Below are 7,090 nucleotides of genomic sequence, written 5' to 3'. Positions count from 1 at the left end.
AGTATACCTTTCCAAGAATATTAGCTAACAGAAATAATAAAAGATTTGAGATCTAACAAAAACTACTCCAAAAGTGAATATTTACATCTTTGACCTGTCCATGAATTTTAAGCTTCTCTCTTTGAGCATTTCCGGATGTGGTTTGAATTGTTGTCGCATATGTTTCTGTTTTATTTTTTTTTTTTGTAATTTTAACTTTTCCAAATTTTCATGGACTGATGTCATGTACTTGCAAATTTTCTATGACCTGATCTCCTATAGTACAACCATCTCGTTGTCGATTTCCTTGAGTGCAAAATCTCGGTTGTCCTTATCGCGTTCAATGAACTCTTCATTCTTCAAATAAGCCTTAAGCAGGAATAATAATATATTTTAAAAAATTAACAGCATTGAGGAAATGCTGTTTCTTTGTGCCTACGCTCAAAAAATTAACATCATGGTAAGTTTATGTTGGTCTTTGCTTGAATATACATGTAGTTGTTCAATTAAATTTGAATAATTTGATATAGGTAATTATTCAATAAATAAATAAATAATAATAACTCAGGAATCCGAGAAGAAAAAATCAAAAATAAAAGACTACCCAATCCAAATAAAAAAATAAAAAGGCCATTACATAGTTATCAACAAAATTATGACTAAATAATATATAGCATGAATAATATAAAAACTACCAAGATTTGTCAAGTTTAGCTTATAAAAAGTCTCGATCATGCTACATGTGTTAAACTCCGTTCGAGAGAAGGTATGAAGCAATTTATCCAACCACCTGTTTTTAATAGTGTCAACTCGAGGAAATTAATAAATGACTTAAAGATGCATCTGTAATAATCATATTTAAACACCCTTAGCGTCTTTTATTAAATATCACTTGAACCTACAATTCGGGGGTTAAGCCTATAGGTTAGCTGGAGCCTACTACCATGTTTAGTTAATTGGGTCATATCGACCCGACCATTAGGAATCTGTTAAACATACGAAACTAACTATCCGGTTGGTTATGATTAGGTTTAGTGGTTAGGTTATGATTAGCTAAGGCCAAGGCCCATAGTGTGGTTGCAGTTTTCCTCTAACCTTGGCTTAGCTGCATTTAGGATTTTTAGCTAAGCCAAGGTACACCGTATGATAACTCCCAAAAGTCATAATGGCAACAAATGAATTAAGATTTTATAGGTCAAAAGTGCATTACATTATCAGAGGTCCCATAACCACTTAGCATAGGTTTCTAATTAAAACACAAATCATAATGCCAACATGCAATATGATAAGTCCCAGAAATCCAAGCTTAACCAACTTAACTGGTTGCATGTCGTGGTCAATTAAGAGCGTGCTATTTCTGAATTCGTTAATGCTATTTCTATACTTTTCTTTAATTTCGCCACGTTGCTTGCCTTGTGCAGCTTCGTATCTCTTAAAGGTTTGAATCTAATCTCCACGATTGGACCCCTCCAAACAACGTTAGTAATTTGATACGGTTGTCACGTTAATCCACAAAAGTAAATATCCATATTTGTTTTAAAGATTCTGTCTGTGATCACCATATATTACTGAATTCTCGATTATATACCTAAGCGTTGTCTATTAGTCTAAAGTTTTGACCTTCCATGTTTTTACGATATAATATGATTAATTGAGCAGTGTCATGGTCTAATCATCAAATGAAATAACCTTTCCCCAAGTAGAAAACATTTCATGCTTGAAATACCATTCCCCCAATCACACACATAGTTAAGCAGCCTTTGAGAACGATCATAGTGTCGTGGTTATAACAAAATCTTGTTTTGATTATGAATTTGCAATTGTACTGATATGAGGTCCGACATATACTTGTGTCTTGGGTTAAATGATATCACTTAAGCTGAAGGGGAGACAATGGAAAACTGAAGTAACTACTGATTTGGTGTCATACTAATGATCAATGAACTAACATAGGAAATCTAATTGTTGGATGTGGAAATGTATAGTCTGATTCACACATTTCAAACCTGCTATTTAAATGGTTGAAGCTAGCACGAAAGCGGAAACAAAATTGAACTCGGAAATGCATTCATGGAAACACAAAGACAATCGAAACGTTACTTACGCAATACACCCCTGCATCAGTAGTTATGAATCTTCATCACCGAGTTGCTGGTAGACATACTTGGATTGCTATTTAATGACCGATACTGCTGTTGATCCATGTTAGTATCAGTCAATGTATACAAAAGTAACTGTTATTTGAACCAAGGAAAAGAGACTAAAAACCCATGGTTCATTCAGAATTAATCGTCATACATGTCCCTGAGGCATTTATATTGTTGTTCACAAACTTAGGATTCAAACATACATGTCCCTGAGGCATTTGTATTGTTGTTCACAAACTTGGGATTCAAACAGAAAAAATGACTAAATTCTTACCTAACTGCCCTAATACTACTACCAATATTCTGTTACAAATTTATTCAAACAACAAAATTGATAAATCAAACATGACTAAATTTGCAGTACTGATTGAAACTAATAAATCTAGGAACAAATTAGGGTTCTAGTATTTCACAAAACATTAATAAATCAAACCAATTCCACTATTTCAAAAATATAATGGATCGATTAAGCAAAATTCGCAAGTTCAACGGAACAAAACAATAAACACCAATTTAACAATATACTTACAATTTGTATTTGATTTATTTTCTGTTTGATCCTCTTTTATCTCCTCTTCTCCACTTCAGGTACTACCACATCCGTCACTATCTCATCCGCACCACCTCCATTACAATCTTCTTCTTCACCTCAGATACAGCAAAATAATACTGCGAAGTTGAGAGGAGAAAAATCAGTCCATCTAAATAAGACTCCGTTAGATTTCAGGTTTTAGAAAAAAGGAACATCAATCCATTTGATTTTGGGTTTTATAATCCGTTGAGTAACTTTGTTGAACATAGATTGAATTGAAGTTGGAGAATATTTAAGGTTCGGGTTTAATCAAATTATCATCGTTCTCATTTGCGATTAGGGTTCCCCGCTGAATCTAATTCGAAGAACCTAGAGAGAGTAATGAGTTTCTGCTTCAATTCTTGTGTATAAATTTTTTATCTTTAGGTAAGTTCAGTTATTTAATTACAAACCCACCAAATAGCACCCGTATGGTACCTAACTCCTTGTTAGATGGACGGCTGCAGCGAGTTCCGTGTTTTTAAGTCATCTGATCTAACGAATCATATTGAAAGTTCACACAGAATTTTGAGGTCGTACCAAAAAAGCCTCTTTTCTTTATAAAAATTGTGTTTCACCGAAAAAGCCTCTTTTCATAAGAATCACATGATGGCATTAAAAATAGGTTGTATAAACCAACATAATAACAAGGTTTACCGTTACATAAATCCGAAAAAATAACTGAGTTTTCGTGTGATAACAGTTAGAATTTGAGAACAATATAAAGATAATGGGCTTTTTGATAAAGTAATGCACTTCACTTTACACTAAAAAAAGTGCCCCCGTTTTTTTAGAAATTTGTTAAAGTACCCCGTTCTATTTAAAAGGCAAATTCCATCCAGTTAAGTGGTAGGTGGCAGTTATCTTTCCAATTAAAGGTCCTATTTATCCCTAGACTACATCTCCTTGGAGGGGAGGTTAAATTATCCGACGATACTGAAATCGGTGTAACGATCCTGAACCAGGCTCGACGAACCTGAAAGCGTTGTCACGATCCTGAACCTGAAAGCATTCCTCGCTTGAGGTTGTTTCTTTTCGGGTTTGTTATCTACCTCGAGATGATTTATCTAAAGAGCAGTACACTATCATCTAATTGTAACTGATATTGTTTCATTGGTATTATTCAAAAGGAACAAGTCATGCACAGTGGCTTTCCTTATATATTTTTGTTATTCCATGTATGAACATTTTTAAGACGGATATCTCATTTGCATATTTCTGATCTCCTTTATATCACTTAAAATATCTGAACCATAACAGGACACTCAAGGTTCATCAGGACACTCAAGGTTCATGTATGTTCCATGTCACCATAACAGGAGATCTTCTCAAAGGATATAAGTAATATGTTCATTTCCTGTAACCATGACCATGATTCCTCAAAATGTCTCCAAGCGCTAGACCTCCTGATGGGTTCGGAAAGCTACCAGGTGGATTTCCTTGAGGAGGTATTGCTTGAGGTACTGGAGGAAATGGTACTGATAGCATTAGATCATCCGCACATGGATGTTTATTGGTGTCAAGGGGTTCATTATTTTCTCTTTATCTAAAACTAATTTTCAGACTACTATCTCAAAGAGTTCAGTAATCTGAGAACAACGATTCAAAACAATTATGTATATGAAAAAAATCAAAAAACTTAACAATTATAGAAAAAGGGACTCACAATAATCGAAAGGAATTTTAGTGTGTTCTGATAGATGATTCTCTTTCATTGAATGTTTTATGTTACCTGCATTAAGACCATTGGTATTGTTAAGTCCTGATATTGAGCCTCACGTACAATTTAGGGCTCTAATTCTTCACTGTTCAGATGATATATATCTACATACATAAACCCTTAAGCTACAAAGATGGTTCCCCTTATATGAAATCCTTAGATGAATCACCCTTGTCCATTGTAGGCTAATGCATGCAAGTGTCTGCAGCAATAAAGGAAAACTGAACTTGTCAAAAATAGGGAAATGCAAGGAAACAGAAGCAACGAACTTGATCCTACTCACTTTGTTATTTCATTCAGGAGATTCCAAGGATATGCACACATCTGCCTTATCTGTTCCATTTGTACTTAACTTTTCTGCTTCCATCAAAAAGAGCAAAATTGGTCCAATAACCAACATAATGATGAGGTATCCAAATTTGGGAACCCATGAAAAGGATGTTGTCATTTCTAATATTGCTGAAAATTTCAGACTGCACATGTCTCGAAATGGTTTTTGATTCAGCGCCATTGTACATTTTATCGAACTGCGGGTCTTGTGCGTACACACATCATGTTTTTAAGGCGATTTCCGAACCAACTATTAATAAATTACATCTCAGGTGACAATTGTAGACATTTCAGCCCAACATTGCACCTTCTGTCTAATGTAAGCAATATGTTTAGCTTGTCATTAAGCATGTTTCTATAATCCAATGGTGAACAAATTAATAAACCAAATAGTATTCAACATGAGGATGAATAATATACAACTCACTCCAGTAATTACAGCATCGACTATAAAATATGCTCAACTATATTCCTTACCGCGATAACTACCTAAACTACATGTATTGCAAGTACATGTGCAGTCTCACCGCCAGTAGCATTTGATGGTTCTGCCATCAAAGTAATAAGAATTAGATAGCATGAAAAACCATATTGAACGCCACAGCAAAGAAAGCTAGTTAAAATATGTAAAAGCCAGGAATTGGATCAAAATTCTTGTTTACATGACAATTACTTAACAAAAATGAGCATCCCTCATTAAAGGTGATGTTGGAATATTTTGAACTGAAGGTTTTATTTGGCCGATAAAAGCCTGTTCGAAAATTTCGAATCCAAAAGACACCATTGATGTCTGTTGATGAAGGAACCTGACGTTTCGTGAATAGAAACCTGTTGGCGAATAAAAACCTATTCCCAACAGGTGCAAAACCCTTTATAAATAGCTTCTCCCAGTTTCGTTTAACATATAAGAAAAATCAATCTGTTTTCTCTGTTTCAAAAAGCATCATCAGAAATCAGAAATCTCTTTGTGTGTTCTTGATTGAATCAAGGGGTACAAACCTTGAGTTCAATTTTTCGTTGCAGGGCTTTCATTGTATCCTGAAGGCAATATTTCGCATACTTGTTGTAATCGCCAATTGTTATTGGGAGGGTAGAAATATTTGTCTAAAAGAAATTTATACAAGCCTTGAAAGTTTTGGAGTGCAACACTTTCTTCTCTGATTCATTCATCCTTTGTGAAACCCATTTTTTTCCAACAGGTGATCCCATTCATTAGTTTTCAGTCTTTATAAGACCTAGTCTCAATTGCAAATCCCCATCCAAAAATAGTAGTACCAACCCGAAGTATTCACAGGAATAGACAATCAAAACCCATTAACCTTTTAGTAATTAGTATTTCTTATGTTACCTAAATAATTACTATGGGGTCTTAGAGTGACTTAAGACAGAATTTGCAAACATTGGGTAAACAACCGCAAATACATTTGCTTAGCTTTAGAAGTTTAGTTGCAAGACATTGTCAAATTTAGGATAGTTTCTACAACTTTTACTATCTCAACTTGCAGGCACCAAAACTACTAATATCGTAATGAGAGTGGTGCGCACAGGTTTACCACTAATCTGTGTGAAGGCTCTGTGAAAATGAACATTAAATCCTACAATGAATAAGATAACACAGCTAAAAAAGAGAATCAAGCAAAAGAATAGGGAGAGGAAAAGAGGCAGTAAACTATCAGGTGGGTGCGAGAAACGGATTGGGAATTGTATATTAGGCCATAGGTAAGCTTACAAATCAATAGCCATCATGCAATCAATTATAATCAACTTAGACATCTGCTCTTCCAATTAATTCAGTTTACTGTACAAACTGTCTACTAAATCTGAACACACGGTTGGCAAAAAATTTTATAGGTACCCATAAGTCCCCCTGCTTCTCATCTGCAACCCGGGCAATAAATGTATAATTAAAGAGTACGACTAAATTATCCAAATTTGTGAGGAAAATAGTAGTGTTGATTCAAGAAAAGGAAGAAAAAAATCAAGCCAAGGAATATGCTCATGCATCGTTTGTAAAACCAAATTTTCAGCTATCACATTGCTGATGATCGTTGACAAACAGTTATCCAAACAGATTTATGCTTACGAATAGAGCATATTATTTGGAGGCTAAAGAAATAGACATTATGCTGATCATCAAAATAGATATTATTTGGAGGCTAAACAAATTATCGAGCTCTGAAAACTTTAGTATATCCAGTCTCATACTTGTAATTGACGATTCACCAAATTGGTCTTTCATGTTAATTAGAGAACTTCAAGGTAAAATTCTAGGGTTTCTGTGAATATGTATGCTTACCTTTGTTGCATCCTGTTGCCGTAACAACAATCTCCTTAGTCTATTTA

General features: G+C 34.4%; 1 long non-coding RNA gene across 1 annotated transcript; it reads right to left on the bottom strand.

The window, feature by feature from the left end:
• Positions 1–474: 474 nt before the first annotated feature.
• LOC113308494 lies at positions 475–3,046 on the bottom strand. The gene is made up of 3 exons (XR_003339826.1): positions 2,656–3,046; positions 2,084–2,171; positions 475–769 (listed from the first exon to the last, which is right to left on the bottom strand). It is a non-coding gene; the product is annotated as an uncharacterized LOC113308494 (long non-coding RNA).
• Between the last annotated feature and the right edge of the window lie 4,044 nt (positions 3,047–7,090).

Source organism: Papaver somniferum, chromosome 9 (assembly GCF_003573695.1).
Source record: "Papaver somniferum cultivar HN1 chromosome 9, ASM357369v1, whole genome shotgun sequence".
In the NCBI taxonomy this organism is placed as follows: Eukaryota; Viridiplantae; Streptophyta; class Magnoliopsida; order Ranunculales; family Papaveraceae; genus Papaver; species Papaver somniferum.
Note: the sequence above shows the minus strand (reverse complement) of the source record. Positions and strands in the feature narration are given on the sequence as shown.